The sequence below is a fragment of the Leopardus geoffroyi genome, chromosome A1 (genome assembly GCF_018350155.1).
Source record: "Leopardus geoffroyi isolate Oge1 chromosome A1, O.geoffroyi_Oge1_pat1.0, whole genome shotgun sequence".
Lineage (NCBI taxonomy): Eukaryota > Metazoa > Chordata > Mammalia > Carnivora > Felidae > Leopardus > Leopardus geoffroyi.
Genome location: NC_059326.1, coordinates 117502102 through 117525149, shown reverse-complemented (window position 1 = coordinate 117525149; position 23048 = coordinate 117502102). Strand labels below are relative to the sequence as shown.

At 50.8% G+C, this 23048-nt stretch overlaps 1 long non-coding RNA gene across 2 annotated transcripts in view; it reads right to left on the bottom strand.

Moving 5' to 3' along the window:
- LOC123605246 overlaps nucleotides 1-23048 on the bottom strand; it is a 117377-nt gene that overhangs the window by 7636 nt on the left and 86693 nt on the right. For both annotated transcript variants that reach the window (XR_006715686.1, XR_006715685.1), the window contains 2 exons: nucleotides 9396-9438; nucleotides 9047-9103 (listed from right to left, as the gene is read on the bottom strand). This is a non-coding gene — a long non-coding RNA (uncharacterized LOC123605246). The remainder of the gene's footprint in view (nucleotides 1-9046; nucleotides 9104-9395; nucleotides 9439-23048) is intronic.

Here is a 23048-nt window from a genome sequence, read left to right as displayed (position 1 = left end):
AGGTGAGTGGTCTGAGGGGAATACTGAGGCCCAGGGCCCAACTCATCAGCCCCAGTGCTAGTAGGTTCCCTGGCTGACTCTGGGGAGGCCCAGCACCATTAGGGCCCCCACTGCCATCCCTGGTCCCTGAGAATGCCCCCAGCTAGAGCCCAGAGACTTTTCTGGGTTTACCCTCCTCATGTGGGGGACTTTGTGGGTTCCCCCAGCCATATGAGTAGAACAGAGCAGCTATGAGCACAGGCTCTGAAGTCAGGCAGGCTTAAATTTCCATCCCAGCCCTGCCTCTGTCATGCTGTAATACCTTATGCAAATTTCTTCATTCACCTAAGCCTCAGTTTCCTTATCTGTAAAATGGACATAAATAAAAAATAATGTAGATCAAATCAACCGTTGAAGGAGTTCCAAGATATATTATTTAATTGAAAACTAAAGTGCAGAACAGAAGAAACCAAGATGCAGAACAAGACAAATCTTTAGGAAGGGATACTCATATACGTGTGTGCCTGTATATGCGTAGACTATATTGGAAAGCCCACAAAATAACAGAAAGTGTGTTTCAGCTCTGGGGAGTAGGGCAAGGGATAGAAGTAGCAAGAACAGTTACTTTTCATTGAATAAAACTGGTACTATTTGAATTGTTTACTTTGTGCAGGTTCTATTTTTTCAATTAGAGGCTTTTTTAATGGGGTTAATCAGATTTACAGGGTTGACTCAAGGATTAAATAAATTAATACATGTAAAGTACGTGTCACAGAACAAGCACTCAGTTCCACACCACCATATTTACTGAGGATGTGGTAGTTTTAACTGGCCCCCTACCATATCCATACCCTTGCCGTGGTCTTGCTTTGGCCAAGAGGGTGCTAGTGTGCCTAGCCAAGCTCTCTTGCGTTTCTGCCTCTTGCAGAAGAACATCCCTGAAGTAGTTGCTGGTCCAACAATGGTTAGAGAAATATGAGACGGGTTTGTACTCAATCCACAGTTGTTTGTTTTTTTAAGATTTTAAGTAATCTCTCCACCCAACATGGGGCTTGAACTTACAACCCTGAGTTCAAGAAGTGCCAGCCAGGTGCCCCTCAATACAAAACAAAGCCCACCTGAGCCTAGTCAAGATCAACCAAAATCCAGTCAGCCAGCAAAAAATACTGTTGTATGACCCTGATTTTTGTAGTGGTTTATTGTACAACATTATTATGACAAAAGTTCATTAATACAGACTAGGGCAGGCCCTGTGCTAGGTACAGGAGATACAGTAGTAAGCAAAACCAGATATAGTCCCTGTCTGCATGGAGTTTATACTCTAATGATGAAAGGGCCATGAGAGCATTTAATGGCAGCGAGGTAAGGAGAGTTGATCTGGACAGAGGGTCAAAGAAGCTTCCTTGAGGAAGTGACACTTAAACTGAGACCAGAAAGATGAATAGAAGTTAAGTACTTAAACTCCTCCAGAGGGCACCTTTTGGGATGAGCACTGGGTGTTTTATGGAAACCAATTTGACAATAAATTTCATATATTATAAAAAAAAAACAAAAAAACAAACAAACAAAAAAAACAACTCCTCCAGACAAAGGAATGGAATATGCAAAGGCCCTGAGGCTGGGAGGGAACACTGGCCCCTATATGGGGGCTGTGGGTATCTGGGTAACGGAGGGGCAGGTATGGGAGGTGCAGCTCAGCCAAGGATTTTTTTTTTTTTTTTTAAGCAATGGGACACCTTGGGAGGGTTTAGTGGAAGGCAGGGTAGGACACAATGAAATTCCTTTAGGAAGAGGTCATTTGGACTGAAGTTATATACATATTGGAAGTTATGTTGGTTGAGATAATACTGGAACTATTACAACATCTGTGCCTATCTCTGTGTCTCTGCTACTTCTGTGTCTATATCCATATCTATGTCCTTGCTTTCGTGTCCAGCCTCAGAAACTCCAGAAACCCCAGCCCCTTCCCAGATTATAGGGGTCCTTAAAATTTTAGGGTCCTCTTCATCCATACCACATATGTTTAGCCTGTCCATTTCCAAAATACCTGCCCATTTTCTGGGCATCTTGGGTCTCTCCAGGCAAGGGTGGGTGGGGGTACTGGCTCCAGGCTGGTATCTCTGGACCAGCAGAAGCTGGAGGCTGCCCCTAAGGCTCCTGAGTCTAAGGCCCGATGACTCCTCCCAGATGGGGCGGTGGGGGGGGGGGGGGTTGGGGAGTAGGAGGCACACAAGGCCCTGGCATCTGTAAACCTCCCATCAGTGTAAATCAATGCAAGATTAAAATTCATGATGGTTCCGGGGCACAACTGCAAACAATTTGTTCAGTAAAGTTTGCTCTAATTGGCATTCGTAGAATTTCCTGTTAATCAGTCCCCTTGGGCTCTGTGGGGTTGGGATGCTCTGTCTTCCCATGACAGGACAGAGAGCATGTATGGGTGGTTGTGAGAAAAAGGGGGAGGAAGGATGGGCAAATGTGGGTATCTCTAATTATTTGCCTGGATATTTCACCGAATGGACTCAAGTGTCAGACTGGCATGTCCACAGGTGGCCTTGCTCAGGGAGTACTTCTGTTCCACTCCAAGTAAGTCTCTGTGTCTGTTGGGGGGGGGGGGGATCTGGCATGAATCTGCCTGAGTCAGAGTCTCTGTGCACATGTGTACCTAGGAATTGGGGTAACATATATCCACTGGGGTAGGTGTCCAAGTGGTGAGAGGTACATCTGATAAAGAGTATATCTTAGGACCCATATCTAAGTGTTTGTCTTGGTGCCTGCACACAGCTGTCCAGGCACAGTCTGCAGCTGGAGTCTGCAGGTTAGTAAAGTGTGGTGCCTCAGGGTGTGAGCCTCAGTGTGGAGGCTGCCAGCTCCAAAGTCCTTACCTAGCTCTCTCTCGGGCTCTAACAGATAGGAACCGGTGATAATCAAGCTGGGCCCTGGACTAAGGGGGTCTCCTGCCCACGAGTCCCTGGTCTATCTATGCTAGCTATCACAAGAGGGGGTGGGCGTCCCCCCACTCCATGCCCACTGTCCCTTCACCAGGGCCCTGTTTCCCATCACACACCAGAGGCTCAAGACCCAGGACCCGAGAGGCTTTTGAGGGTTCTGCTGAAAAGTGTCAATGACATCAATGACCTCAAATATGAAGAGAATCCACACAAAGAAATCAAATGTAATAAATGCTTAATTATACATCTACGAAATGTAACAGTGTGCCAACTGCAAAGCTGCTCAGATCATATGGTTATATAGAAATGATATGTAACATGGGATCTGGCTGTGCTTTCTTGTGTTTGATATGAGACAATGTTTAGCCTCCAAGAGGAAGGAGACCCAAGAAGATCTAGAGACCTGGCCTTGGCCAGTCCCTTGAGTGCTGGTAGGAGGGCCCAGCCCCTCCTCTCCCTGGTCCCCAACTCTCTGCTTACTCTCACAGGGAGGCATCCCCTGTCCTTGTACAGTGATTGGGTTCACCCTGGCATACTGTCAGACCTGATACAAGGACACTGGAAAGGTGAAGTGTAGGTGTGTTTGTGTGCGTGCATGTGTGTGTTACAGGCTGCTGAGTGCCAAGGCTGCCTGCAGCTTGTGTCTCCGAATGGGTTTATACTCAAACCCAGAGAGCCAGGGCTTGTATAATTGTATGTAAGGGACTGTGTCTTAGGCCCAGATGGTTATGGTGCTTCTGTGTGTATGTGTGTGTGCACATGCGTGCGTGCGTGCATGCCCAAACAGATAACTTGCCTGAACAGGAGGGCTTTCAGGGGTGTGCTGGCTTGGGGGGTGGTGTGCGGGTGGCCCCCACCCCAGCATCCCTCACAATCATTATCTCAGCAGGAGCAGCTCTTGCCCTGGGGCCCGCCCTCACTGTTTCAAGCAGCTGCTGCTTTTCTCCAAATTAACCCCTCTGCTCCATCCTCTCATTTTCCTGCTGGGGGGCCTTGGGCTCGCTGGGGAGGGGTCTGGGGAAGACAGTGCCCCCAGCAGGCAAGTTGATCTTTCACAGACCCCAGCCCCCCCCAACCCCCCCTCCCCTCATCCACAGGGGTTCCTTTTCTTTCTTCACTCCTGTTGCTGTGGACAACAGGGATTGTCTGACTGAGTATCAGTGCTGGTCGTGTAACTACATGTGTGTGAGTGTGTGTGCTGGGTCTAGAATGGGAATGGTTCAGAAGCACTGTGCCAGGGCTCTGGCTGCCTAGGAGGGTGGGGCTACTCTCTTGTTTTCAGCATAGGGGTCCTGAGTCTGTCTGGCAGCAGGAAGGACCAAAAGAGTCAGGTGCCGGGGTGTAGGGGGGGTGGGTGCAGAGCTATGGCTTTTGCCAATTAGGGAAGTCTTGAGTCCACCCTATGCTCATCCAAGGGCATCCCAGGAAGCTCAACCCAGGCAGAGGGCATGCAGCCCCCTCCACCTGCCCAAAGGGCCAAATCCAAGTAAAAGAGATGAAGGCTCTCAACACAAGTTGCTGAGGAGAAGAGACAGGTGGGGGGAGGAGGGGACCGATGGGAGAAGGGAGAAGGGGGGAAAGAGTTAATCCTAGAAGCCTTGGTTTGAGCTGCTGTGTTTGCCACCTACCTGAGGCCAGGGAGGAGGGAGGGGGCTCCTGAGAGTCCAGATGAAACCCAGGGAAGGTGTAGACAAGGGAGTCCAGATCTGGGGGAGATGGATGGACAGCCATCTCCAACCTGGGAGCTTTGAGTTCTGAGGGCTGCATGGAAGGACCCTGTGCCCATGAGACAAATCTGCAGACCATACCAGCTGGCCCAGGGACATCAGCTACCAGCACCTTGGCTCTGAATCCAAAACATTGAGGTTCTACCATATGCCCCTGGGACATAATCATGAGCAAGACCCAGGCCAGCCCTCGTGGAGGTGCAGGCTGCTGGGAAAGACAGGGGAGTAACCAGTGCTGGGATGGGGGGAGCTCAGAGCTGTGGCCACTCAAAGGAAACACATGACCCAGCTGAGGAAGAACTTCTTAGAGGAGGTGGCATCTCAGCCTGGGCCTGAATGACTGGTTGCAAAAATAACACAAATTATTATTTTTAATAATAGTAACAGACAGGGGCGCCTGGGTGGCTCAATCGGTTAAGCTCCCAACTTCGACTCGGGTAATGATCTCACGGCTCATGAGTTATTCGATCCCCACATTGGGCTCTGTGCTGACTCAGATCCTCTGTCTCCCTCTCTCTGGCCCTCCCCTGTACTCTCTCTCTCTCAAAAATAAACAAACATTAAAAAAAAAAAAAGAAAAAAAAATAACAGTAACAGACCAGCGCAACCCTGAGCAACTTACCACATGCCAGATACATTATCTCAGTCAACCTTTACAACTTCCCTGTGAGTTAGGTACTAGACTGTTAGTACATCTGTTAGATGAGGAAACAGAGACTTAGAAAGGTGTCCAAGAACAAATAGCTACTAAGTGACAGAGCCAAGATTTCAAGTCCACCAAAATGTGAGTATCTGCCCTCACTGGGACATAGCCTCCTGCGGTTCTCAATCCCCTTTCCTGATTTCAGCAGCAGCAGCAGCAGCGTGCAGACCTCTGAGTACCCCAATGACCCTCAGGAGTTAGCCTGGCAGCCTGGACCAGCCTCTTGTGGGCAAGATTCGGGAGAAATCTGGAAAGGCAGGTGTCATCCTCAGACCAGTGTTTGCAGAGACTGACATCTACCTGGCCCTGTTTTCATTTGCTTTTTAGTTGAGAAGGGAAAAGGCCCACGTTTTTATGACACCAGCTTGTGATTCTATTTTCTGTTTAAATTCTGGGTGAGGGAAAAATAAGAGACATCAGAGAAACCTTCAGAATCTCATTTTGAGAGTCTGAGCTGCAGATAAATGAGCCTCCTGCAGAAACGCTACATCAAAGCGAATTTTCTCAGCTGTATTTTCTTTCTTTTAATAGGGCCATTTACTACATTAATATTCCAGGAAGTCATTTTAATTTCGTGTTTATCATCCATTGGGAAAGTTAAACAGGATCAATATGTAACCAGTGGCAAATTTGGGGAGCTTGGGGGAGAAGGGGAGTGTTTGGAGGCTGTGGTGCTTCCACCCCTGAGAGTCCTAGGGAGGGGAGGAGGCTGGGGAAGAGAGGACCTGACAGGATGGGGGGAGGGGAGAGGAAGCATGGGGGAGTTGTAAGGTGGTAATTGTCTGAACATGCATCGGAGGGACAATTATTGAGCAGCTACTAGTGTGAGGCACTGCTCATGTCTCCTGTTTTTTAATCCTCACAACTCCCGAAGTAGGTGTTCTCATTCCTGTGATTACATATGGGGAAACTGAGGCTCAGAAAATTTGTCACATTACACAGTCTTCCAGGCGAACTCTGACTCATTGACTGATTCATCCCTTAATAAATATGTCTCGAGCACCTGCTATGTGCCAGGCATTTACCTAGCAGCTGGAAGATTTTGGTCAATGAAAGTTAATTTACCAAAAGCCTAAGGCTCCGTGTCAAATCCACTGAATGTCTCTTTTAGTGAATTGCCTGCTTCTGGGGACACAAGTGGGCCCCTGCCCTTGTGGAGGTTACAGTCAGGTGAGGTGACAGACTTTCATCAAATAATCACACAAGATGAACTTGCCCCTGTGGTAGAGATCAGGGCTAGAATAAGGGGCTTCCTCCAGAGTGGCAAGCTTCCTGGGTGGTGGTGGGGTGCCCACCTGAGATCTAGGGGAAGCATGGGAGGCAGCTGGGTGACTAGGAAGAACAGAGCTGTGTGGTAGGGAGCAGGACCAGTTCCAGGGAGCAAGAGAAGGAACACCAAAGTTGGGGGGAGCCAGGGACCTCAGGGGCTGCTCAGGTGGACAGCAGACACGATGGGACCCCTTGAGCTGAGGAAGGACTTGGGGGCCCTAGAAGGCATGAGGCAGATGTATACTCTGGGTCAACTTCTATGCCCTCAACCTGGGGCTCTGTAAGGCAAATTTCCAAGCAGTGCAGGGAGACAAGGGTGGCAAGAAGTGGATGGTGAATAAAGCTCCACGAGCTGAGGGTGTTTCAGGGGACTCAGGAGGAGGTCAAGGAGGATAGAGTTGGATGTTAAAGGGAGGGATCGTCTTCAGGGAACTGAGAGATGGAGAAGGCAAAACCCCAGAGTCATCTGTGATTCCCATCTTTCTCACATCCCCCACATGTGGTCCCATCGGCTCTTCCTGCTGGCTTACCTCTGCAACAGAATCAGAATCCAGAATCAGACCTCTTCCCACCACTTCCACTGCCACCTCCCTGAACTAAGCCACCAGCTGCTCTCACCTGGATTACTGCAAGAGCCTCCTACCTCTCGTCTCTGCTTTTGTCCTCGACCCCCTACAGTCTATTCTCAACACCACAGTCAGAGTGATACCTTTAAAACATAAATCACGTCATGCCTAAAACCCCCTGGTGGATTCTTGTCTCACTCAGATAAAAGCTAGTTCTTACAAAGGCCCACAAGGCCCTACACAATCTCCCACTACTTTGTGACTCTAATTCCTACTGCTCTACCTTTGCTAATGCACTTACTCTGGCCTGCTTGCTCTTCCTGTAACTTGCCAGCTATGGTTCCACCTCAGAGCCTCTGCACTCTGTGCCTGCTGTTCCCTCTCCATATGTTCTTCCTCTCATACGTGCTTCACTTCCCTTGAGTCTTTGCTCCAAGTCACTTTCTCTGTGAGGCCTTCTCTGACCATCCTATTTGCATTGCAGTCTTCTCACCAGCTCTCCCTCTCCCCCTTGGCTGCTTGCTTGTGTCTTATTGCATTTCCCATTTTTTTTTTTTTTTTTTTTGACTGCGGGGGTGGGGTGGGGTGGGGCGGGGGAGGTATGCACTGTGGGAGGGGCAGAAGGACAGAGAGAGAGAATCTGAAGCAGGCTCCATACTCAGCATGGAGACTGATGCGGGGCTCAATCTCACAACCCTGGTGTCATGACCTGAGCTGAAATCAAGAGTTGGACGCTCAACTGACTGAGCCACCCAGGTACCCTTGCATTTCCCATTTCTACCATAGGTTATCATGTGCTTATTTTGTTTGTGGTCTGCCTGTCCTCTCTGAAGTCCCCAGCTCCACAGACTGGGGACTTGTCCATTTTGTTCACTGTTAGCATCCCCCGTGCCTAGAACAGTGCCTATACATCACAAGTGCTCAGTTTGCTGGAAAGGACACCTCCCCATGTCTGGAACAAGGAGCAAGGCTCCAAAGGGAATACTATGTCTGGGATGAGTTGTTCTTAACTTAATTTTTTATACTTTGCTGACTCCTAACAACGGCGCTACATGGTGACAACTGTTATTGGCCCCGTATTATAGATGGGGCAGCTGAGGCTCTGGAAGGTGGTGAAGGAAGTGGTACAGCTGGACATCCTGCAGATCTCAGACAGGCATTGGTGCCATACTGCTTGGGCTGGTGGCTGGTGCCTCTTTTTACAATCTACAGGACCTTGGACAAGCTTCTGTCCTTCCTGTGCCTCAGTGTCCTCATCTACAAAATGGGTACAATCATAGTACCTACCACCAAGGGCTGTTAGGAGAATTTGATGGGACAATACATGCACATCCCTTGGCTTGGGCTGCATTAAAGGTGCTCAATAATGTTAGCTGTTGTTACTCTGGGAGCTGCAGTCTGCTGCCTGAGTGGGGCCCTGGGCCACTCCCGACCCAGAAGTCTCCTTCCATTTCCACCGGGGACCTTGGGTGAGCCCAAGGCTCTGCCTCCAAATGGCAGTGGCCAGGCTTGTACAGTCCCATTTGTTTAGGTGGAATTTAATTTCTGCCTAAGCTGAGAGTCTTCTGCCCCCTCCTGCCCTCTCTCTTGCTCTCATCAGCAGGAAAATGAGCTCTGGGAGCTTTCCCCCTGGTCTAGAAATCCAAGGTGAAGGATTTCATTAACAATCAAGAGGACATAATCAACATTCTAATAATTCTAGATCTGCACTCCCCCATTTTGCAGCCCCCCCCAATTGCCCCCTTCCTCCCCACTCCATCCCATTCTTGGCTCTCCCAGACACACTCACCTTGACCAAGAAATTTCATTTCCTCTCAAGCCAAATTTACTTTGCTATTAAATTCAGCACCTTACCTTCTGCCCTGATGGTGAGGGAATGTATGCTCCAGACTTTCCGGATTTCTCCAGCTTCTGAAAGAGATACGAGTGAGAAAAGTGGTGTCATGAGGGGCTGGCTTCTCTTATACCCCCTAGAGCATTCCAAGGTGGGCTGACACACCTTCCCTCTAGGGACTCAAAAACTCTTTACTACATGGCCAGGGAAGCTTTTCCTGGTGTGGGGTTAGGAAGAGGGCTCCAGTGATCTCTTCTTGGGGACTGCCGAGTGACTCCCTACTTAAGCACTCAGGAAGATTTAGCCTGTACCACCTCTTGGCTGTATGATCTTGGATAACTCAATATTTTTGGGCTTCAGTGTCCTTACCTGTAAAATGGGGATGATAGCAGTAAGTCTCCTCTCCAGGACACTGAAATGAAAGAAGATAATGTTTATTTAAAACAAAAAGTTTTTTAATGTTTATTTATTTTTGAGAGAGAGAGACAGGGACAGAGTAGGAGCAGGGGAGGAGCAAGGAGGGGGAGACACAGAATCCGAAGCAGGCTCCAGGCTCTGAGCTGTCAGCACAGAGCCCAACGTGGGGCTCAAACTCAAGAACTGTGACATCATGACCTGAGCCAAAGTCGGACACTTAACAACTGAGCCAACCAGGCACCCCAGAAGATAATGTTTATTAGCACAGTGCCTGGAATGAAGTGGGCACATGGTAAATAACAGCTGTAACTATTATTATAAGCATATTAGTGGTTATAGTGTCTTTGCACTTGAACCCTGCATTGTGGTACCCTCCATTCTTTCTCTCACCTTGCTCCTTCCTTCATCTGTTTGGAATACGAGGAGCGCTTATTGATTGATACAGCAAAGTGTGGGTGATGAATACATTAAACAGGCCCTTCCAGTACAGTGTGGTCAGAATTGTGACAGGCAAAGTTCCAGGGCCTATGGGAACCCAAAGGGGGTGACTGTGTGGCGATCAGAGGCTCTGGCAGGACCTGATCCACGTTGAGAGCTGAGGAATGAGGATGGATTTGCCTGGAGATGGTGAGTGGGAGGGACTGACGGTGGAAACTGTAGGCGCAAAGGCCTGGATGGAGGTGAGAGTTCCCAGCTGAGCTCCCCCTCTGTGGTGGTGCTGAGGGACAGTCAAGCGCAGAGGCCAGTGTGGTAAACCCTGCCTTGTGAGCCATGACAAAGTGTTTGGCTTTTATCCTATGGGTAACATGGATTCGCTAAAGGGCACTGAGGAGAGTAGTGACCGGAGTTTTCTTTTCTTTCTTTCTTTTTTTTTTTTTTAATTTTTTTAATGTTTATTTATTTTTGAGACAGGGAGAGACAGCATGAATGGGGGAGGGTCAGAGAGAGAGGGAGACACAGAATCTGAAACAGGCTCCAGGCTCTGAGCTGTCAGCACAGAGCCTGACGCGGGGCTCGAACTCACGGACTGTGAGATCATGACCTGAGCCGAAGTCAGACACTCAACCGACTGAGCCACCCAGGCGCCCCTCTTTTCTTTTGTTTTACATGTTGGTTTATTTATTTTTGAGAGAAAGGGAGAGAGAGGGAGAAAGAGAGAGATCCCGATGAAGAATCCCAAGCAGGCCCCACACTGTCAGTGCAGAGCCTGAGGAGGGGCTTGAACTCACAAACTCACTGTGGGGATCAGATAGGTGCAGGGCAAGGGTGGACACGGGGAGATGAGTGAGAATATGGATGGGGTCTGGGCTGGTGAAGGCTGTGGAGATGGAGAAAAGTGGAAATGTGCATTACAGAGGCAGTCCCAGGCATGGCAGGCTCTGACAGGGTGTTGGAGATGATGGGTGGGCTTGAATACCCTGCCTGTGGGGGAGGGGGGTGCTGGGAGAGGCACAAGGACCAAGGGGAGATGGCACCCTGCATGTCTGGGCCTGGGTGGGGGATTTAAGTGGTCCACGTCCCTATCTAGGAAGCTGCCTGAGGGAGCCTTGGGTTTCTGGAGACAGGACTGAGAGCAGTAGCCCAAGAGTCCCATGTCACCCTGGCCTGGCCCAGCTCCGTGCTTTACGCAACTCTACACAGGACCCTTATGGGGCCACAAGGATTCCAGGTTCAACAGAGGCTGCAGCTGGAAGTTTAATTCTCTAATCTCTGAATCCTCCTGAAATCCCTTTCGAGACCTGAGTGGCCCTTAGGCTTACTTCTGGATGGTGGCCTCATGGCAGGGCTAATGGCACCTCTCTTGTGCTTCACAAATACACACTACATCCTCTAGCCTGTGCGCGCGAACACACACACACACACACACACGCACATGCACATGCACACGCACACTGTTTTAGGCTCCAGGAGGAGCCCTGGGGAACCAGAGGCAGGGACCTTGAGAGTCCAGAAGAGGAGGTGGCACAGGAGGGGGAGGGAAAAGAGGGACTGGAGGGGGAAGAAAAGATACTCCCAGCTCTAGTGTCCCTGGCACAGGCAGAGATTAACCCTAGGAGGGAGAGCAGGAGTGTTGCTGCTCTGAAAGTGACAGAGAGCTCTCCCTCCGGGGGCTTCAGCTGGTCATCAAACCACCAGACACCTTCCCTTCTCGTTCCTTCCTAGGGCATGTGGCTATGGGTGCCTCCCCAACCTCCGATCTTCCCCCTGAGGGAGATGGAGAGTGTGGGGGGAAAAGTTGAGGAAGGAGGAAAGTCTTGCCTCCCTTGCTGCTGGGGACAGGAGAGGTTGTTCCCACTTGGAGGAGAGGTAAGACACATGGTTACGAGTCTTCTGGAAGGTCTCCTGCCCTCCCCCTTGGCCCTCAATCTTTCCTCCATATGGCAGCCACATCATCCTCTTGCCTCAAATCTTTCTACAGCTCCTCAGTGTCCTCAGAGTAAAGTCCAAACTCTCAAACATAACTGATAGGACCTCTGTCCACCCTTCTGGTCTCTACATTGACACGTCTCCCCGCAAAGCCTCCATGTTTGTTCCCACTGTTGTTCCCTCTGCTGATCTAGCCCCACATCTTACCTTCCTTCCTCATTCTTTAGGTCTCAGAAACCCTGAAGCCAGTTTTTCTCAGACTGCCTCTCCAAGCTAGAAATGATTCTGCCTTTGGGTACTTCAGGGCAACCCTGGCCTCTCCCATTCCCTCCATAGCCTGTGGTTTCCCCAGCCCCCTCCCAGCTCTAATCACTCTATGTTGTAGAACTATCTGACCCTATCCCTCTCAAGGCTGAGAACTTTGTGAGGGCAAGAATTTGCCTTTCTAGAATCCTCAATGCCTGGCACCATGCCTACCATTCATTAGATAATAGTGGAAGGAAAACTCCAAGAGTTATCAAAATGGTATTATCTTTCAGGCTAGAAGTCAGTTAAGCTAGTTAGAGATCACCAAGATGAACCTCCAGTTTTTGAGGCCCAGACAGTGGAAAGAACTTGCCCAAGGTCACAGAGAGGGAGTGTGTGAGCCAGGAAAAGAGCTCAGGCATCCTAACTGCGGAGCACTTGGCCTCCTACAGTGTGCTACAGGGAGGGAGGGGAGCAGCAGTGTGCAGGGGATCAGTAGGAGGATCTCCCAGCAGCAGCACTTACAGGGTGTGTGTGTGTGCACGCTTGACTTGTGGGGAACCCCTTTCTGCTGCCCCACAGTGAAGGGACCTAGCTCCCTGGGAAGGGGCCTACTCAGGATGGCTGGGTGACAGGGATTTTGGGGAGCTAAGCTGGCCAGGACCTCGCACTGGTGATTTACGTCATCTTAAACCCCAAGGGAAGCTGAAAGTGTGTACCTAGGGGGCAAGGCAGGCTCTGGGGAAGCAATCACAGGCTAATAGCCTCCCAGCCTGAGATGCAATTAGGGGCCAATTCCCAGCAGACCTAGAGGCGGTGGGAGGGGCAGTAGGTTGTTCGGAGGTGGAGGTGGGGGGCACACCTCAACACTCTCGGCTCAGGGTCAGCGGGGCCAGGATGAAGACATAGCCTGGGTAAGGAGACGCCTAAATAGAAGGAAGAGTAGAGACACGGGTGGGTAGTGAGGCAGAGGGGACCTTGGATGTGAAGCACAATCATGAAAGATTAAGTGTGGAAGGGTATTTCCCCAGGACCCTGGATCTAACAGTGAAAGAGCCAAGCTGAGTAACTTAGATCCTCATTCTTTCTGAGTGGCAGTTTCCTTCCCCATGAGATAATAATAATAACACACTATCTCAGAGGGCTATTGGGAAAGTTAAGTGGGGAAAAGCATGTAGGGTGCTTAGCTCAGAACCTGGCCCTTACCAGGTGTGCAGTAAATCAGCATGATGTAGGGAGGTGCTATCACACTCCGGGCATAAAGAACCTTTGGAATCATGCAAACCTGGGTTCAAATCCCAGCTCCTCTGCTTCCCAGCTCCAGGAGTTTAGGCGAAAGACTAAGCCAGGGGTCTGTTATCAGTAAACAGAATTAATAGCAGTACTTAACCTCAGCCAGGGATCGATGAGGTGCAATAGGGGACGTGAACTGCCTAGAAGCATGTTCTCCTTAAGTGATAGCTATCTAGGATGGACAGCAGTCACTTCTAGACCCCAGGTCACCATCTCCAATCTTCTGCCACTGAGACCACAAAGCAGCTCTATCTGACCCCCGAGTCTGACCTCAGGGGCTCCAGCAGGGGCCCACTACCCTACCCTGTCCAAGACAAAGGTCTGCAAAGCTGTCTTCCTAATGGAGCCTTGAGGGGCCAATAGGGACACGTGATAATACTGCAGCTATGAGGCCCCCAGAACCTGCTGGACAAGTTCAGCCCTCCCAGAGCTACAGCCCCAGGCCCAGTTTCAGCTCAGAAGGGAGGGAAAAGGAAGGTGCAACATCCATCCCAAGTGGCCTTTCCTGAGAATTTTATCGATATCATCTCCTGTAATCCCCACAACAACCCCATGAGGTGGGTATAGGTATCACCCCTGGTTTGCAAATGGGAAGATGGAGGTCCAAGAGATGACGTACAGGGCGCATGGCTGCCTGACTGCTAAGTGTCAGCCCCAGGATTCACATTCAGGTTTATTCCAGAGCCCAGGCATTGAGGGTGAGCCCAGCAGTTCTGAACCAGAGGGGAAAGCTTGGAAAGAACCTGTGCTACAGACACTCCCCCGGATAGGGGGACCCCTTTCCCCACCAGATTCTGGAGGTCTGTGGGAATGTGCAGGCTGGCAGTATTAACAAGCCTTGAATGCAGATGCTGGTGTTCCGGGGACCCATATATAAAGGTCTAGGATGGCTGAAGCGGAGAGCAGTATCCACTAGGCTACAGGTGTGGGTGCCCAAGGACACAGGATGGCCCCCAGGAACATGGTCCCTTCTCACCTGCCTGCCCAGTCAGGGAATGAGTCCAGGTGCTTTGAGATAAAGCAGTCCCTAACTGGGGAAGTACAGCCACAAACCTGTTGAGCTTTGTGGCTGCCTTGGGGTAAATATAAACCTGGATTTCCTGGTCTCTGGATGACTCAGCATAGCCAGCCCAAGGTTTTCCTCTCTGTTAGTGGAGAAGTTGGAAATCAGCAACACCCAACCCCCAAGAGGTAGTTTCAGCTGGTTCTTCCCCAGCTCCCACACAGGCTTTGGAAGAGGAAGCCGCATTCTGTCTCCAGGGCCCAGCTGAGGTTGGAGAACTGGCCTGGTGTGGTAGAAAGAGCATTGTCCCGAGTAGACCCGAGTTCACAACCCATCCCTGCTACTTACCGCTGTGTGGACTGAGTCCCAGTTAGCTTGTCTGTAAAATGGGAATAATCACATCCACCTCCACAAAGATTAATAAGAAAGATTTGCAAGGAAAGCAGAGCCATTCTGCAACTGTTTGATTCCTTTCCTCCCCAGCTCCCAAGGCTCTCTGGCAACTGAAATACACCATTAGCCGCAGAACCATCCCAAGACTCCCCTTTCAAATGCACAGAGCCGGGAAGCGAAGGACAGCCATTAAGTCCACCTGAGATGAAGCACGTGCAAAGCTCTGACACTCACAGCTGTAGGATGGAAATGATAATGTTGTCTTTGTTACTGAATTACTGACACCTGAGAAAAGCGGGGCTGGCAAGGCCTTAGAAAGCAGATTCTGGTCCCGCTCCCTTATTTTAAAAAGGCAGAGCTGGGGAGCTGCTGGCCCAAGGTCACCCAGAGAGTCAGGGACTAGTAGAGTCATGCTGCAATCCACTTTGCCTGTGGTTTTGCTTCCTTCATGTCAGGAGAGACAGGTCCTGGGAGAGGGGCCCAGGCTAAACTTGGAGAGGACCTTCTCTGGCAGGGAGGCCTCACTGCTCTTGGCTACTTCCTTAGCACCTGGAACCAGCCTTGGCACATAGTGGGCATTCAGTAAGTATTTATCAAATGAATGAACGAATGGGGTGATAGGAAGACAAAGGTGCCTTTCCAGGACAGGATGGTATCTCTGTCAGACTATGGTCACCTTGACAAGAAGCGTTCAAAATGTCCCCAGGGCTGAGTCCACGTGTCTACTCTGCCTCGTTTGCCTCCTCCAGATGGCAGCTATGGGAGGAGGGGAAGGGGGATTCCTCAGGGACAAGGCCTGGGGCCACAGCTAGAGGGATGAGGTTAGTTGGAGAGCAGCAGGAGAGTTAGTTGAAGGAGGCAGGGAGACTGGACGGCTTCTGCTGTCAGAGCTCTGTGAGGGGGGCGGGTGCTTTGTGTCTGGGGTTGGAGGGAGGGCTTAGTGAAACTGGGAGTGTCCAGGAGACCCTGAGTCACATTTGCTCAGATCCTGGGACACCTGGGGAGCTCTGCAGGCAAAGGCCACCTCCATTTCTCACAGGTAGACCAAACTTGACTCTGGCTGCTCAGGATCTTGTTGCCATGGAGATGCAGAAGTCTCCTTTGAGAGCTTTGGAGGCACTGGGCGTGGCCTGCCCTCAGAGTGGTTTGAAGCCTGGGGTGGGGGTAGGGGTGCAATTAGGTCGGCCAAGCAGTTTGGTTAGGACGGGTCAGGCACTAATACCCACTGGCATATGCAACGTGGCAGCCACTGGATTTGGAGCCCACAACCCTGAGCTAGAATCCCAATTATTAACTGGTGACCTTGGACAAGGAACATCACATCTCTGACCTTCAGTTCCATCATCTTTAAAATGGGGTTATAATAGTCTTCATAGGGTGGTTGTGCTGTTCATTTAAGCCTGCACGTGGAAAGAACAGTGCCAGGGCACAGTGAGACCCAGTAAGTGGTAACTATTAATTCTATAATTGGGGTTAGGATTGGGGCTCGGCAGGAGTCTGCCCCGAAGGCAGCAGCTCCCTGCCCTCAGCCTGCTCTTTGGGACTCCTGGCTGAGGTTGGAGAGAAGCCTGACTCATTCTCTACAGACACAGACAATCAAGAGTCGGGAGTTATGTCATCCTTTGAACATGGGCCTGGAGGCTCTGCCGCAGGCTCATCTGAAAAATAAATAATAACAACTTGAATAATTCACAGAATCTGTGTGAATAATTCACCACGGCCTCCCAAGCACCAACCGATTAGTCACCACAGACACAGGCTCTGGTCCGTCTGCCTCTGGTTGCCCCACCACCCCTTGGGGGTGTGGCCTGGCCACAGGTGCAGGAGATGGCAGGCATGAAGGAACAGTTGGAGGGGCCCTCCCAAGGCTGCAGGGGTCTGGGGGCAGCTGGGGAGGTAGGGGCCATGGTCTCTCCATGGAAGCCAAAGGGACTCTCCCAAAGTCCCTGAGCTAGGGAGATCCTGCAGCTGGCCATCACTGCTTCCCCACTTTGCACTGCGTTTTGGAGATGTGGAGGAAGGTAAGCCCTTTCTTGTTATATTTTAGTAACCAGTAGCCAGCCCAGTATAGCCCCGTGTCCACAGGGACCCCAGGCTTCGAGGTCTTCCAGCCCTAAAATCGATTGTGTAAAGCCCACATTGACCTCCCATGTTTCCCCTGGGAGGTGGAATGCGGCGGGGGTTAAATGCCTCCGCTCAGGACTCAGACCTCAGTTCAACCTCCCAGTTACCTCCTGTATGTCTTGGCCAAGTGGCTCAAGCGTTCCTGGTCTCCATTTCCTTATCTGTAAAATGGGGATTAAAAACACCTACTTCATAATGTTATTATTGCTCTGCAGATGAAATGATGTAATGGCCATAAATTGCTTAGTGCAATGCCTGGCACATAGTAAGTGCTAAAACACAGTAGCTGTTCTAGATACTCATTATCTTTCCAAAGATAGCATGTTGGGGACTCAGGGTAGGAAGAGGGTTGCTCAGATGTTGCACACGTTTGTACAAAACATAATCTTCAGGCCCAGAATGGACACAGACTGCTGACCAATCCAAGGGAGGCCTGTCTGTTACAGTGTGGGTGGCCTCCAAGGTCCTCCAAGTACATGTTCCACTCAAAGCACCCACTATCCTGTCTCTTTCCTCCTCAACGCTTGCCACTTTGTGATTATTGTCTTAGTATCTTACTCATTTTTTAATTGTATGCCTTCCCTACTAGACTGTGAGCTCCATGAGGACAGGGACCTCATCTGTTTTACCAGTATCTCCCCAGGCCCTAGAATACTACCTGGCACATAGTAGGTGCTCAGTAAATATTTGTCAATAAATGAATAGATTAATTGGCCTAATAGAAGAGAGCCTGCATCGTTGGGGGTCAGAGGAGTTTGGGAGACAGTTGCTGGGTGTGCAGCTCAGAATGGGGATCTTCCCCACCTTCCAGGTAAGTCTTCCCCAGACCAACAGTACCAGGGAGGCTTAGTGGTGGCACAGTCCCGCTGTGTCTTCCCAGTAATGATTTAATCGCTTGTTTAGAATTTCCTGTGGCATTAATGATTATTCCCCAGAACAGGGGGAATAATTGGCTGTGTTCTCGTGGTGAGCAAGCTCCCTGTTAGTGGGGAGCTGAGCCCTTTCTTCTGTAATCTTCTCTCACCTGCCTGCCACTCACTCGTAGGGTGATGGAGATGGATGAGCTCATGTGTGCAGAGTTGCTGGGAAGCCACCTGGAGGCTGCAGGGCCTGGCTGGAACTGGGAGGCTGCAGGGAGAGGGAGAGACTGAGAAAGAGGTGCTGTGCAGGAATGCAGACTGATGGAGAGAGAGCAAGAGCCTAGAGACAGTGAGAGAGAATGATACCAGGAATCAGCGTTTTGGGGCCAAGTGATTCCCCAGCTCAGCTCCTGGCTTCCAGTTATTCCCAGCTGCCTCGCCTTGTTATTTTGCAAACGCTTCTGTGCATGAATGTGTACCCTCCTGTGTGTGCGCAGGTGGCCATCTCTAGTGCGGTGGTTCTCAAAGAGTGGTGCCCAGATCAGCAGCAGCAGCAGCAGCAGCAGCACTTGGCATCCGTTTGAAATGCACATTCTAGGCCCCACCTCAGACCTCCTGAATCAGAAACCCAATGTGTGGCCTAGCACTCTAATAAGCTTTTTAGGTGACTCTGGGGCACCCAGGTGTGAGACGCCCTCTAATGTACAGTGTGTAGAGATGTGTGAGGTGGGTGCCTGTGCTGTGTGGGCATGGCCATATGTACATCCATGTAAGGTGTCTGTGTGAGCATTCAGACCCTTGTTCCCAGCCGGAGGCCAGAAAAGAAAAGGCCCAGGCAGGCAGAAAACAGATGCCACCAGAGGACCCAGGGCTGCTGTTTGCAAAGAGAGGGCTCAGGTCCAGCCATCAACTGCCTCATCATAGCCACCTGCTCCTTCGTGGCCACAAGACCCCCCTGCCTGGGGACCTGAGGGGGCTAACAGGGGCCCACAGTCCCTGCCAGGGCCTCCATAAAGTAGGCCTGGGAGCAGAATCTGTTGAGAATTGCTGGCCTCGGCCCTGACACCTCAACGTGGCTCAAAGAAGGACCTGATCTGACCCTACTTCTCCAGGGACTTGGAGTCCTAGGGAACTTTTCCCACTCCACCCCTCCATGAACCATTGTTTTTGGGCTTTAAGGAAGTGGATTTTCAGGGATTAAGTAAATTTAAGGAGGACTGTACAGGGCTGGGGGGAAATGAATTATCATCTGAGAGCCAAGAGGGGCAGTACCTACCCACAGGAGCAGTCAGCAACACAGTAGCCCTGGCTTATGCCCCAATATTTTATATTTTAGAAAGGGGGAGTGGGAGGCAGGGTGGAGTGAAAGCAAGCCCTGGAGATTCAAATAACTCTAGGGTATGAGGGTATTGCAGGGTAAGGAGAGGGGAAGGAATGGAGAGGGAAGGGTAAAGATGGGAGTGGGGAAGGACGAGGCATAAGGAAGAAATGGGTGAAGCTGAGAGTAGGAAACCATGGGAGGTGGGCAGACTGAGAGAAGTAATGGAGAAGGCATAGGAGAGGGAAGAGGGCAAGAGCAGAGAAGGGAGAAGGGAGACACTCTGGGTAGAGGAGAGAAGGGGAGAGGGGAGGTCCAGGCAGCAGGTTAATGAGAGTGGTGATCCCACAGTGGTCTGTAGGGGGCAGGATGGGTGAAAGGCATTAAAGGCTGGGGATGCCCAATGCTCAGTGAAGAGAGGGCATGGGGGCCTCTCCCACCCTAGGCTAACCTGAAGAAAGGGGTGTGGACATGAGATCCATTAAGAATCTGAAACAAATGAGAAAGTGAGCCGCTTGTTGAATTTTGTATTTAACAAGGCAAACAAATGGAAGGAGTATGAATAATTACAAAGTAATGAAGACCTTGCAAAAATAGCTTTTTCTTAAAAAAAAAAAAAAAAGGATAACAAAGAAAACACTCAGAAAACCAGAACATATGCAAATTGCCCATCTTGGACAGGTAAGTGAGTCAGCAAGCCAAAACACCCGGCCCCTAACAACCCAGCTGGGCCTGGGGATGTGGGGTGGGGAAGGTGGAGAGAAGCAGGCAGGAGGAGGAATTGGCTGGGCAGCCAGATCCTGCCAGAGTAGCTTGGGAGGTTGAGATCATGTACCTTCCCCGCGCTTCCCAGCCTGCTGCTCTCTCTGCTGGAGTACGAGGACCCATTTGGTAGAGACCATGGCAGTCCCCAGCAGTGATGCTGACCTCAAACATCTAAGCCAGAACCCCAGCATCTCTCGCTTCCTTTAATTACCGCTGGGGACCCATCATCCATTAATTCCATGCAACCCTTTCTGAACTCCTTTCTATTTTCAGCTTGAGAAGACCCCTTGAGGGTAACAAATTCCCGAAGTTGGACAGCAGCTGTGTCAAGCAGGACTTCCCTTTAGAAATCCTCAATTAAGTAACTCTAACTTCAGGAGGGACCTCCTTGTTTGGGGCCAATGTTTCTTTATCAGTTACTTGGGAGGTTTGGGTCAATACTCCCTCCACTGCCCCCAGTGTTTCCAACAGTCCCTTTGCTCTCACATTCCAAATATTCTGAGCGTTGGGTCAGATAGGCTTGGGTCCAAATAGGAGCTCTCCCACTTCCCAGCTGTGTGAGCTTTGAACAAGTCGCTTATCTTCTGTCCTTAGTGTTTCCACCTGAAAAATAATTATATTGCCTCTTTTTTTATTAAAAATTTTTTTTAAATCTTTATTTTTGAGAGAGAGAGAGAGAGAGAGAGAGTGCATGGGCACGCTAGTAGGGGAGGGGTAGAGAGAGTGGGAGACAGAGAATCTGAAGCAGGGTCCACGCTATCAGTGCAAAGCCTGATGTGGGGCTCGAACTCACAAACCATGAGATCATGACCTGAGCCAAAGTTGGATGCTTAACCAACTGAGCCACCCAGGCACCTCTCTGTTGCCTCTTTCAAAGATCAGGACATGAAGGAATAATGTATGTAAGTCATCTAAAACAGTTCCCAGAACGTAATAACTTGTGGCTCTGTGCCAGGCACTGTTCTAGGCCATAGCGGGAAAACGGTGAACAAGATAGGGAGACTGCTACCCTCAGGGAGCTTACATCCCAGGAGGAGGTGGGGAGGTGACCATAAGTCAAGAAACAAATCATTACAGTGATTGCAAAGAGTAATTAAGCTCTGAGGACAATAAGGAGGTGAAGGAGGGTGGGGGACAGATGGCTGCTCTGGGAAGGCCTCTCTGTTGAAATGACATTTGAGCTGAGAAGAAGCCAGATAAGTGGATCTGGGGGAGGAATTTTTGTAATGAGTCTCAGGATTTACAAGTAGTTCAGGGCCACATTTTCTATATCCTGCATGGTTTTCATAGGATTTGACTCTCCCTGCCCCCGCCCCCCCCACGCCTCATCCCCTTCTCCTTCCTTCTCTGGTTTCCCCCTCTCTCTGCTTGGAGCTCCCCATGTCTGTTAATGGGTCCCAGGCCTGAGAAGTGGAGGGAGCAGAGCAGCCGAGAGCCCTGCCTCCCCCTTCCCTCACTCCCTTACTCCCACGCTGTCCCTCCCCTGCTTCTCTCTCCTTGCTGCCTGCCCAGGGTGATGGATGCCTCCTTCCCAGGGCTGAGTCATTTGCTGCCTCTTACAAGCGCCAGGCCAAGTCTCTGCCACCACCCTCCTCCAGGCCCCTGTGGGGAGGCAGATTGATAGGGGGTTTCCCCAGGGACATGCGTGCATTCTGCTTCACTCTGGCTCCAAGGCTGCAGGAGAAGAGGCTACCACTCAGAGGCTCAGAGCCACTTTGTTCAATGTGCTCAGGAAAGCTGAGGCCCAGAAGGGAGAAGGTAAAGTCGTGCCAGCACTGGCAATGGCTGAGCAGGGGCTCGAGGCCAGAACTTCAGACTCTATGTCCAGTGCTCTTTTTCCTGGCATACAGGTTGCTTGCCTACCTTTAAGGCTTTGCCAGGGTGTCTCTCTCTACAAATATTTACAGAGTCCCTACTATGTAACAGGTACTGTGTTGGGCTCTAGGGATCAGTAATAAGTAGAAAGAATACATAGTCCCTGCCTTCCTGGAGCTTATTGTCTGATGTGCTAGACAGGGGTTCATCAACCAATCACTCACGTGTAACCGAAGAGAAACATTTCTTACACAACAGCATTCCAGGCAAAGGGAAGAGCAGCTACAAAGGTCCTGAGGTGGAAATAAGCCAGTCGTGTTTGGGGAGCACAAAGGTCTGATGGCTGAAGTGAGGTGGGAAAATTGAGTGATGGGGGATATGGTTGCAGGGTCAAATCATCAAGGTCTGTGTGTAGCCACAGGTAGGTTAAAGTGAGGAGGTGAGATGATGAGCAAGGGGTCAACACTGACTGCGCTTGGAAACGGGGTGGGCTGCTTCTTAGAGTCAGTGGATGGGACCAGTGCACCCCCCTTAAGGAAGGGGCTGAATGGAAATCTGCCTGCTGCATCCTTGCAGCCAAGATACAGGCCCAGGCAGAGCCTCTCCCCTGACAATACACAGTCCTGTAAGAGATTTCCAGGACCCCCTCCCCCCCTCCCTACCCCAACCCAAGAGAAAAAGTGGGCTGTGCCTCTTAGGCATAGTGATGAACAGGTGTTGTTTGGCAGACATTTCTGTCACTGGAAGGTGTTTCCGAATTGGAGGGGGGGTTGAGCCCCTCTCTCTTGGCCTCATTTCTGGGGCTCACACAGCCCCTCCCTGGGGCAGCCAGACTTGGGGGGGGGGTGGGGCTTCAGCAAGTGAGATACAGCGAGGAGCTATTTAAAGCTGCCGGCAGCTCGCCCCTTCTGTTCACGGCTCTGTCGCTCGGGTGGGAGCTGCCATCGTCACGCACCCACCGGCGCCACAGGAACACAGCAGCCCAGTGCACCCACACAGAAACGGGGAGGGGGGGTGGTCTTTGTGCATTTCCACAGCCTGCCAGGGGTCCTGCTGCTTGTGGGGCAGGGCTGATGAGTCAGGAGTGGACCCTGGCCAGCCCCTCACTGCCACCCCATGTTCTCATCCACAGCCTGAGAAAGTAGCCTAAATTTAGGTCAACCCCCCCTCCCCCCATTGGCTACAGAGGTAACCAATTAACGGCTTTCTGAGGGTGTTGGTGGAGGCAGGGGTATCTCGAGGTCCATGACGGGCTGGAAGTGCTTCTTGAACCCTGGAAGGCTGTCCCAGGGTTTGGGGGAAGAGCCATGAGCACCCAGCTCCATCACTCACACCTCCCAGGGTCCCACCACAGGGGTTGTCTGTGGGAGTTTTACAGGGTCTGCAGGGGTTCAGAGCACAAGCTGTGGAGGCAAATGGCC